This window comes from Rutidosis leptorrhynchoides, chromosome 4, assembly GCF_046630445.1.
Source record: "Rutidosis leptorrhynchoides isolate AG116_Rl617_1_P2 chromosome 4, CSIRO_AGI_Rlap_v1, whole genome shotgun sequence".
Lineage (NCBI taxonomy): Eukaryota > Viridiplantae > Streptophyta > Magnoliopsida > Asterales > Asteraceae > Rutidosis > Rutidosis leptorrhynchoides.
Window position 1 is genome coordinate 351523231 of NC_092336.1, and position 12219 is coordinate 351535449.

General features: G+C 31.4%; 1 long non-coding RNA gene across 3 annotated transcripts; it reads left to right on the plus strand.

The window, feature by feature from the left end:
• The first annotated feature begins 1613 nt into the window (after positions 1-1613).
• LOC139844069 (uncharacterized) lies at positions 1614-6007 on the plus strand. 3 transcript variants are annotated; one of them, XR_011757811.1, is made up of 4 exons: positions 1614-1807; positions 2335-2363; positions 4150-4237; positions 5626-6007. It is a non-coding gene; the product is annotated as an uncharacterized lncRNA (long non-coding RNA). The 3 variants fall into 3 exon arrangements; XR_011757812.1 differs by lacking the exon at positions 5626-6007 and adding an exon at positions 5054-5219; XR_011757810.1 differs by lacking the exon at positions 5626-6007 and having other exon boundaries at positions 4150-4306.
• The last annotated feature ends 6212 nt before the right edge of the window (positions 6008-12219 follow it).

The window sequence follows — 12219 nt, forward strand, 5'->3', positions numbered from 1 at the left end:
GACGGTCGTTAGGTGGTATCCATCGCTTGCATTAATTTCTTATGTTTCTCGTGCAAGTGGGAGATTGAAGGTATTTCGTATGCCCGAGAGACATATTAAATTAATGTGGCTAATATGTTTTGATCCAAGTCGGGTCATACCCAATAACAAGCTTACCGACACCTTATTCGTATTTGATCTTAACGATTGGATCATTGATTAAATACGCGACACTTGAATTTTAAGGAAAAGGTTTCTTAAATAATATTACTTGATATGTTTATATAAGTTATGGAACAACTTATATAACAAGGATTTAATTATTCATAGGTTAAATAATTAATTAAGTTATGATACATTTTATAAAATTGGTTTTATAAAATATACATAACAAATAATATATATACAAGTTTATAAAATGTATTTTATGAAATCAAGTTTTATAAAAACTGATTTTGTAAAATCAGTTTTTTTTTATAAAAGTATATTATATTATGGCAATGTGAGTGGCATGGGAGTTAGAATAAGCATGCATTTGTTTAATACTTGCTACCCATGCTTAACTAAGACCAAGGGGACTTAGTATTCTACACACACATGCATTCAAACATATCAAAAGAGCTAGAAAACTGCACAAAAATTCTGCTGTAGCTGTGCTGAAGGCCGTGGCCTTTTATTGACAAAAGGGAAGTCTTAATTTGGTTTTTACAAGCTCATAACTTGTGTCATTCAAATCCTAACTAATTACAAAGGTGTTGAGGTTATTGCTTCTGGGTATTACTTGCTTGAGGCTTCAAGTTAGAAGCTCTATTGTTCATCATCATCATCTTGCAACTTTGAAAACAACCCTCAACTAGCTTGAGGAGGTATATATATCTTCTCATCATGTTCTTATATGTAAGTATGTATTCTAGACTTGATATTAACATGGAATTTAACTTAATGATTAAACAAATTAACATGAACTTATATTCATGCTTCCGCTTTCTTTAAATCATAAAAATGGTTTTATGAACATGTATATTTTAAGAACATGTTGTTTATTAAAGTTGTTAAATTCCATCAACGATATTGTCATTTTAACAATCAACATATAAATTGTTTGTTGCATTTAATAAAAATAGAAAATTAAATGTATTACATCTATCTATTATTATTACATTACATATTACATATACTCCATAATATAAAGCAAAGGATTATGCCATGTGTCAATCAGCTAATCACTCCATAATTTAGTTAATCCACATGTTAAGATGTGATTAGTGGAATTAATTAACCTAAACAATCCTCAAATGGTAATAACATATTACATATACTCCGTAATATAAAGCAAAGGATTATGCTATGTGTCAATCAGCTAATCACTCCATAATTTAGTTAATCCACATGTTAAGATGTGATTAGTGGAATTAATTAACCTAAACAATCCTCAAATGCGCCACGTGTCACATTTTAACATTTGAGTTAGAGAATTCAAAATTATAATCCGGAGAATTAGGGTAACAGTTTCATTTTAACATTTGAGTTAGAGAACTCCACACTACAACTAAATATTTCGCTACAATTTTACGAACCATATGGTATAAATTTTGGGTAAAACACCAATTATCTGAAAAACACCACGAAATCGAAACCGAATCAATTATTAATTTTTGAATCTATGACGATCTACTGCTCAATTCGTTAATCTATGGAACCGATTTAATTACATTCAACCTTCTTCATCAATCAATAATTGGTGTCGTGTTTACTCAGCCACATTGGAGCAGATATCATTTAATACATATGTTGTTTTCTACCATCCTCGCGCTTAAACGTTAATAAGGTATGTCGATTACAAGCACACCTGCCTTTGATTTGAATCCTAAACGCAAAAATTTCGAAATAACGTGGTTGATTTTTATCCAATGATTATGGTTTATGTAAAGAAAACACTTGCTGGATTTGAGTTGTTGATATTTTTGAATATAATTATGGTTTATACGATTTGATGTTCATTAAGGTATGTTAGATTAATACAAATGTAATTATAATTTTGTTTTTTGTTTTTTTGCACTCCAAGTGTATGATAAAATGCTTCAATGAAATATAAAAGCTTAAAGTATGTTTGAATTCATCTCCTATCAGGTTTCAGTTTGAATTCAGAGTTTAATTGATGTTCTATTAACCAATTCATTGAAAAATTGATATATTGCTTCATTAACTTAACTTATATGATAGTTGTGTTTACAGATCTTAGTTGATTTAATTGATATATTGCTTCATTAACTTAACTGATATTATTTGTTCCAACTTTATCTTGATCCATGGTTTTGCCTGTGTCACAACGTTGATCAACAATTCGGAGTAAAGCTGGTTGGATTCAAAGTTTGTAAGTCGAGGTATTTTCTAAGCACAACCTTCAAATGTCATCAAAAAACCAATATCTCTGTTCATATTTACATTGCATCGACTAAGAAAGAATTTTAAAAAATTAATTGTAGAAAATTAACCTAGAAAAATTATAAAAGATTCATTGTTTCTATTTCAGTTGCCCATCAATTTTCTTTAGAAACGATTCAGTTTAGCACGGGTCAGACTCCATCAAGTCAGATTGACCCACCCACTTTGAATTCCTTTTTAAAAATATATTTATTGCTAATGCTTTACGCACGGTCACAAAGGTTTATTCTTATTTTTAGTTTATGGTGTTGGTGTAATTGTATTGATTAAAACGAATTCTATTCTTATACTAAACTCAGTGCAACAACTTATAAAATTAGGTTTCGAAATTTTAAACATCAGGTTCGAGCTTATTTGGTTAAGGTGGGAAGGTGTGATCCATTTGAGTCATAATTGTCTATTTTGACCCGGTTGTATTTTTTTTTAAAATTTGAAGCTTTCAACATGTTTAGAATGTCATTTTAGAGTTAAGAACTGATTTTTGGGTCACTCGAGTACTTTGGATAAGAATTTAGGTTGTTAACTAAATTTCGTGTCATTTTGGTCTAAAATATTTATCAATTGTTGGAGTACATTCATCTTATATGTAAAATTATATGAGTATAGTGGTCTTAATTTTAAGTTATGTATCATTGACTTACTCGGGTCAGACAAATACTAACTACATAGGCATTGTAGGTTTTATATGTAGTTATTATTATTGAGGATTGTGCAGTTTAATGAGATGAATAATATGACTTGGATTTTTATAACTTCTGGAAATTTCATAGATGGAATATAGTTATAATTGTACATTACGATGTTGATTCTTGCATCTGCTCATGCTAATGAGTTGCCTCATTGTGGACTTAAAGTTGACTTACAAACTTAGATGTAGATAATGATGTGTTTAAGTTGTATTGCAGTAGGTTTTGATGTGTTTTTCTCATATCATCGGGTCTTAGGTGCAGTAGGTTTGGATGTGCTCAAATGTCATATTATGTAAAAAGAAGTATCTGTCATGGGCTCTTACTAATCCCTTATCATCTGACTCTATATTGTTAATTATATATTATTTTTCAATTAATTATATGAAACGAATGTGGAAGGATGTATGTATTGGTGTTGCATCCTAATTGCAAACGAATGTAGAGAGATGCATGTATAATTAAATTATCATATAGATTCTTACCTAAGTTAAATGCTTGAGATAGACAAATGTGATTGTATTCAAAAAATTTAGTGTTCTTTTTTTTAATAATTATATAAGAACACTTTTATGTCAGTAATACTTTACATATAAAATTTTGATTTAAGAATGATATAAGTAATTATATACCAACCAATCAGTTTCATGTAAAAAGGTGAACTGATGTATTTCAGTTTTGATTTCGAATCTGGTTGAACAACGATTGTACAAATCGTATCAAAGTAACTGTCATACTAGGTATTTTTGGTTTTCAACTGAATTGTTGCTTTATTTTCTCGGCTCAGTTTTGGGTTTCGCATTATATATTCGTCCTCTATATAGATTGCTATTTTGTTTTTTTGTGTCAAATTCGTTTTAAATGATACAGACCATTTCAGGTATACATTGCGGTTTGAAAGTAAACTAGATATCTATCTCTTTACTTCAACAGGGTCTCAATTGATATTTATGTTGTTTCATCTAGAATATCTTCAATACTTAATTCAAAAGGGTGTGAATTGGCTCTCCTTATGTCAGCAAATGTGTTCTGATTGCAGGTAGATAGAGTATCGTATATGCATTTTCAGAAGATGGAAAGTAGGCTCGTGCAGCGGGTGGTTGACCCATCTTGGGTGATTGGCGCAGGTAATTAGAATTCCTTTTTAAGAATTTTTTTATATGCATATCTTTTGTTGTTAAACCTCCGTTTCCATTGATGGCTAATATAACCTTATTGAAGGTATATAAACTCTAAATTGATTTAGTGATTCATGCTAAAATAATGAAGTTTGGAACATCACAGTTCAAGATAAGTGATTTCGAATTTACAAGCTTTTTAACTTTTGAATGTGGTTCCATTTAGGTTTATGTAAAGTAAAGATTTGCCTAATCGAACCATACACTTAAATGCGATAGTTTTTGAAATGCTACTATGTGAATTAGTAATACCTATCACTGAACCAAAGAAATTTGTCTTAATGTATGAATTAAATTTAAATTGCGTACCTAAACTTTATAACTTAGATAATTCATCATGTCTATTCTTATAAGGATATCTTTAATTTACAACTACTTGAGCAAATATTCGAAACATCAAGGATTTAGGATTGTTTATGAAGTTTTTTAAAGTAGGCAGTTATGGAATTATAAAGAAAATTGATAACTTCCGTGGATTCGATAGAAACATGACTATTACTTGTATGGTGTAGAAACCAAATACTATTTGTTTAGGTATAATGACAAAACCAAATATATTACATGTGTTGTTGAAATTAGCATTACATTGCTTTGATTCCTACGCTGGTTATAAAGATTCTCATGTGAAAGCTATTAACTTTAATACTCAGTATTTATATTTATTTATGGCCTATATACTGCTGCTTGTGCTTTTTGGGTTATAAAGTGATGACTTTTGGTATTTTGGGTCAACATTACTACTACTTTTTGTTTTTTTGTCAACAGTATACCTGCATATTCATATTGGGTTTTTGTTGCTGCAATTATTGGAGTATGGGTCAATTCCATCATGATTATATTATCATGGGTAAATGTTGGTCTTATTTTTTGGAAATGGGTAAGTTTTGGTATGTTGTTACTTATATGGGTCTTTATGAATTATGTGATGCTGATATGGGTCTTTATGAATTCTGTGATTTGGATCAACATTGTTGCTACACATTGTTAATGGATTTTTTTTTTTTTTTTTTTGTGCTACCATACCAGTGTTTTGGCTAGGGTTTCCCACTATGTGTATGATATGGGTCATTATAGTTACTGGCAAGGATCCCTGGGTCATAATATACTTCTGTAGTAGTGTTTTGGGTCACTATTATCACCTTTGCTTCTATATTGATGATATGGGCCAAAGTTATTTATATAAGAATAATCTGGGTCAACAATGGTCATGGTTTGAGCTTTTTTACTCCTTGGTCAATATTAGATGTTAATTTGAAGTATGATGGTTATAGTGATAAATTTATGATTTTGGTGCTACTTGGATTGATCATGGAAAAATACGGATTGTTAAATTGCAGTGAGAATGAGTTGAGGCTTCAAAAATGTGTTATTTGGAGTCTTTTGATACTACCGGACTTATTTACTTTATATAGGTTTGGGTTTAAACTTGGTTTATCAACAGAATAGGTCTTATATGTGTCATAATTATACTGTATTATTGTGATTTAGTGTATTGTTTTTCTTATTTGTAACTTTTACACTAAATTACATATGGCTCATGTAAAACTATTTTTTTACACTGATTACATATGGCACATGTAACTTTGTGATTTGGTAAGTAGTCATACGCATAGTTACGTAACTAAAAAGGGTATGATAAAGCTGAAAATAAGATTGATTGGGTGTTTGGCACATTCTATTCTATGGTTTATGAGTGAAGGATATTATTTTAGCTTTATATAGGTGCTGTTTGTTTTTTAAGATGTTTTTGTCTGAAGATCTGCAGACCACATCTGTAGAAAAGATGTGATCTAAAAGTCTGCAAACTAAATACATAAGACTGTTTGTTTTTTTGGTTTGTAAAATTTTGTCAAATATAATTTTGACAAATAAAAACTGATCAAGTAACATAAAATATTAATTAGTCTCCATCTATTGATTTATTTTCCAAAACTTCTAAACGTTGCACACAAATACAGAAATTACAAGAAATTTATTGCTTGTCTTTAATGAGTAAACAAATAAAACAGATTACATGACTATAAGAACAAATTGAAGGTCAGGCACTTTTAAATCAATATCCTTGACCAACAAATTGATTGGTGCTTTGTCTTGATGTAACTGAAGAGATAAACTATCAGATAGTCACGATTCTATAATTGAACCACAAAGGAAACGAATAAAGTATTTGCGGAGGATATTAACATCGGCAGAACCACCGGCGCCTTCACGTGCCATGATTCCGATTGGGGTTTCTTAAATTGACGATGAACGAGTGGACTTTCATGAATAAATCGTTGTGCAGCTTTTATGTTGAGGAACGATTTTTGTTTCTTTCAATTCAGGGGTTTTGTTCTTGAAGGAAAAAATTTAGAAACAGCCCCTAATCTCATGAGGTGGTGTGTAGAAGAAAGTAGTTAGGTAGATGGGGAGAAGATTGAAAGATAAGGAGAAAAGAAAAAGATTAGAATCAGGTTAATTGGGTTAAAATGTCTTCATATAGGTTGCTTGATTTGCTTGATTTTATATTTCATAGGAGTATGGTGTCGTCAGAGGTGGTGCCGTCGGAGATGGAGATGGTGGTGAATGGAGATGGTCTGCTGTATGTGTGAAGTAGGAGGGGAAGGATTGAATGGGATAGGGTTACAAAAGAGTTGGAACAAAATGTCTGCACAAGTGAGAAGCTATATGTTAGAGCTTCAAATTTGAAGACCTTTGAAGTTCTTTTTTTGTCTTATGTCTTCGAAAAAACAAACCGTCTTCGATTAAAACATCTGCCCGCCCGCAGACATAAGATAAAATAAGGTCTACAAGGGAGAAAACAAACAACACCATAGTTTAAATCATAGATTGATTGGAAGTTTGGAACTGTAATTTTAAGGTTAACTTGATTTTTGGGACACTGAAGCTTTCACACATATGTATTGTGAATGTATGAGCATAAATTTTTAATTACATATATCGATAGGTAGTATTATAGTTGATCAATATCAATATTAACGCGCTTTCTATCTATATTGATGTTTTGCACAATGATCCAAAAACTTCAATGCATTTGATAGATTGAAAAACATTGTTAGTTTGATTATATACCATGATGTTTTATTTTCAAGGTTCATTTGATATTGTCATCATTATCTTCTATTTTAATAATTAGTGTAAATAAAGTCATCCATGCAACGCACGGGCTCTTAAAGTCTAGTGTTTTATAATACGTGTTTGTGTCAATTTATTTGAGCGGGCAAACTGCCACGTATATGAAAACACAAGAAACCAAGCTAACTTGTTGAAGTAGGCTTACAACTAACGTACTTTTACAAATATTTACACCATACTATTCTACTTAGATTTAAGAGCTCGTGCGTTATACGGAGACCCTAAATCAAAGAAATCAAAATCATTAAAATTGATAGCAAACAAGGTATGATAAAAGTATAATCCGAAACACCTCCGTTAGTGTTACTATATGTTTTGCAACATATGATATAAAAAAATAGTTTTGCAAATCACTATGGGATACTATACGATTTTTTTTTTTTTTTTGTAGAACGGCTTGTTAGTTGTTAGACCCACTCACACATCCACACAGGAGGAAACCGCGGACCCTTAACTGGCATCCAAGGGCAGACAGCCAGGAATTCCACAGAAAACCCCCTGGTGGGACTCGAACCTGAGACCTCCCACAGAGGTTCGGTCCTAGCACCCGGTACCGTTGAAGCAATGCTACGTTTTAATATTATACTATACGTGTTGCATTTAAGTATAATTAATATTATAAAATTATATTTACAACTGTTATCTATGAGTCCATGCGTTGCACGGAGGCTATAATAACCCCCAAAAAAAAAGGTTTACTTATAGCGTTATAATAATATTAATTACATTTTAATAAACTTAATAAGTTAAATATAAATAACTAAATTAATGAATGATGAAAAAAAATAATAATATGAATAAACTAAATATAAGAAGTCTGGAAGGTTTTTATAAGCTAGCTTCAAACAGAGAATTAAAAATCCAAACAAAACACCCTTAAACATCCTACCATCCACCATCCTATAAACCTAGATTCCAAATCCCTCATAACCTTCCACCTATCTTTATGTTCTATCTTATATTTATGCTATTATAAGACCATTCCCAACGGTATCTGTCATCAAGCTTCCTCAACTCCGCCCTCGAGGACTCCATTGGCAATCACCCCGCCCTCACTCTTCCTCAAGCGCCCTCAACCACCCCGCCCTCCTTTCTTTCTTCACCATGCAGATTTGAGGACGGGTATTTTTTTCTCTCTCCTACTTTTTGTGCTTTATTTACTTGTACCAATATTATTAACAACTTGTACATTAATTAATTAATTAATTTTGTGGGTATGTGATGGGGAGGAAGTTTGTCATGGTTGGTAATGGTGTGTGATCAGAAGGAAGTGAAAAATAAATGGAGAGAGAAAGCTGATGTGGCGCTGATGTGGCGGTGTGTCCTGGGGAGGAAGTGCGTCATGGTTGGGAGTGGTCTAAATAACCACATCTTCCATTCACAACCCACGTTCTATAACCAATTTGTAGTGACCCGAACTTTTCCATGTTTATATATATTAAATGAAATTGATAATTACATGATTAAGTGTTTCCAACATGTTAAGCAATCAAACTTGTTAAGACTTGATTAATTGAAATAGGTTTCATATAGACAATTGACCACCCAAGTTGACCGGTGATTCACGAACGTTAAAATTTGTAAAAACTATATGATGACATATATGTGATTATATATATAGTTAACATGATAAGTAAGTATCTCATTAGGTATTTTAACAATGAGTTATATACATAAAATTGAGTTTATTGAATTAAGAAACTCGAAACGGTATATATAACGATTATCGTTATAACAACGTCTTACTAAATACATATGAATCATATTAAGATATTGATACACTATGTTTAATCATGATAAATGATAAGTAAACATGTCATTAAGTGTATTAACAATGAACTACATATGTAAAAACAAGACTACTAACTTAATGATTTCGAAACGAGACATATATGTAACGATTATCGTTGTAACAACATTTAACTGTATATATATCATACTAAGATATATTAATATATCATAATATCATGATAATGTAATAATTTAACATCTCTTTAGATATAATAAACAATGGGTTAACAACATTTAACAAGATCGTTAACCTAAAGGTTTCAAAACAACATTTACATGTAACGACTAACGATGATTTAACGACTCAGTTAAAATGTATATACATGTAGTGTTTTAATATGTATTCATACACTTTTGAAAGACTTCAAGACACTTATCAAAATACTTCTACTTAACAAAAATGCTTACAATTACATCCTCGTTCAGTTTCATCAACAATTCTACTCGTATGCACCCGTATTCGTACTCGTACAATACACAGCTTTTAGATGTATGTACTATTGATATATACACTCCAATGATCAGCTCTTAGCAGCCCATGTGAGTCACCTAACACATATGAGAACCATCATTTGGAAACTAGCATGAAATATCTCATAAAATTACAAAAATATTAGTAATCATTCATGACTTATTTACAAGTAAACAAAATTACACATCCTTTATATCTAATCCATATACCAACGACCAAAAATACCTACAAACACTTTCATTCTTCAATTTTCTTCATCTAATTGATCTCTCTCAAGTTCTATCTTCAAGTTCTAAGTGTTCTTCATAAATTCTATAAGTTCTAGTTTCATAAAATCAAGAATACTTCCAAGTTTGATAGCTTACTTCCAATCTTGTAAGGTGATCATCTAACCTCAATAAATCTTTCTTATTTATAGTAAGATATCTTTCTAATACAAGGTAATACTCATATTCAAACTTTGATTCAATTTCTATAACTATAACAATCTTATTTCGAGTGGAAATCTTACTTGAACTTGTTTTCGTGTCATGATTCTGCTTCAAGAACTTTCAAGCCATCCAAGGATCCTTTGAAGCTAGACCTATTTTTCTCATTTTCAGTAGGTTTACCTACTAAAATTAAGGTAGTAATGATGTTCATAACATCATTCGATTCATACATATAAAACTATCTTATTCGAAGATTTAAACTTATAATCACTAGAACATAGTTTAGTTAATTCTAAACTTGTTCGCAAATAAAGTTAATCCTTCTAACTTGACTTTTAAAATCAACTAAACACATGTTCTATATCTATATGATATGCTAACTTAATGATTTAAAACCTGAAAACACGAAAAACACCGTAAAACCGGACATACGCTGTCGTAGTAACACCGCGAGCCAGTGTTGTAAATCTCCCGAGATCTCCCCGAGATCTCCTCCGAGATCTCCCCGAGATCTCCTCCGAGATCTCGTTTTTAGAAGGAAACCGAGACGAGATGTTCATCTCCCGAGATTTCTTGTGATGCCCCGTACAAAACCATCGTGTACGAATCATCAACAACAGGATCATTACAAGGTTAAGTACTATATGCTGTAATAAAAGAAGTTGCATTCACGATAAAAAGGTGACGTCATAACCGACGTCAATTGTTTTACACCAACAGTATGCTTCTACGAATAGCAAGTATGAATAAATGTATGTGACCCTTAGGTCGTTACAAAACATAGTCTCAAATGTATTAAAGTTTGAATGCAAGGTAAACAGTTCATGCGGTGATAACACTAGAGCAGCGGATGTCTACGGCAAGACTAGTGAAATGTGCCGTTCTTATTGATTAAAAACGTTCCATATTAATTGATTTCGTTGCGAGGTTTTGACCTCTATATGAGACGTTTTTCAAAGACTGCATTCATTTTTAAAACAAACCATAACCTTTATTTCATAGATAAAGGTTTTAAAAAGCTTTACGTAGATTATCAAATAATGATAATCTAAAATATCCTGTTTACACACGACCATTACATAATGGTTTACAATACAAATATGTTACAACAAAATAAGTTTCTTGGATGCAGTTTTTACACAATATCATACAAGCATGGACTCCAAATCTCGTCCTTATTTAAGTATGCGACAGCGAAAGCTCTTAATAATCACCTGAGAATAAACATGCTTAAAACGTCAACAAAAATGTTGGTGAGTTATAGGTTTAACCTATATATATCAAATCATAATAATAGACCACAAGATTTCATATTTCAATACACATCCCATACATAGAGATAAAAATCATTCATATGGTGAACACCTGGTAACCGACATTAACAAGATGCATATATAAGAATATCCCCATCATTCCGGGACACCCTTCGGATATGATATAAATTTCGAAGTACTAAAGCATCCGGTACTTTGGATGGGGTTTGTTAGGCCCAATAGATCTATCTTTAGGATTCGCGTCAATTAGGGTGTCTGTTCCCTAATTCTTAGATTACCAGACTTAATAAAAAGGGGCATATTCGATTTCGATAATTCAACCATAGAATGTAGTTTCACGTACTTGTGTCTATTTTGTAAATCATTTATAAAACCTGCATGTATTCTCATCCCAAAAATATTAGATTTTAAAAGTGGGACTATAACTCACTTTCACAGATTTTTTACTTCGTCGGGAAGTAAGACTTGGCCACTGGTTGATTCACGAACCTATAACAATATATACATATATATCAAAGTATGTTTAAAATATATTTACAACACTTTTAATATATTTTGATGTTTTAAGTTTATTAAGTCAGCTGTCCTCGTTAGTAACCTACAACTAGTTGTCCACAGTTAGATGTACAGAAATAAATCGATAAATATTATCTTGAATCAATCCACGACCCAGTGTATACGTATCTCAGTATTGATCACAACTCAAACTATATATATTTTGGAATCAACCTCAACCCTGTATAGCTAACTCCAACATTCACATATAGAGTGTCTATGGTTGTTCCGAAATATATATAGATGTGTCGACATGATAGGTCGAAACATTGT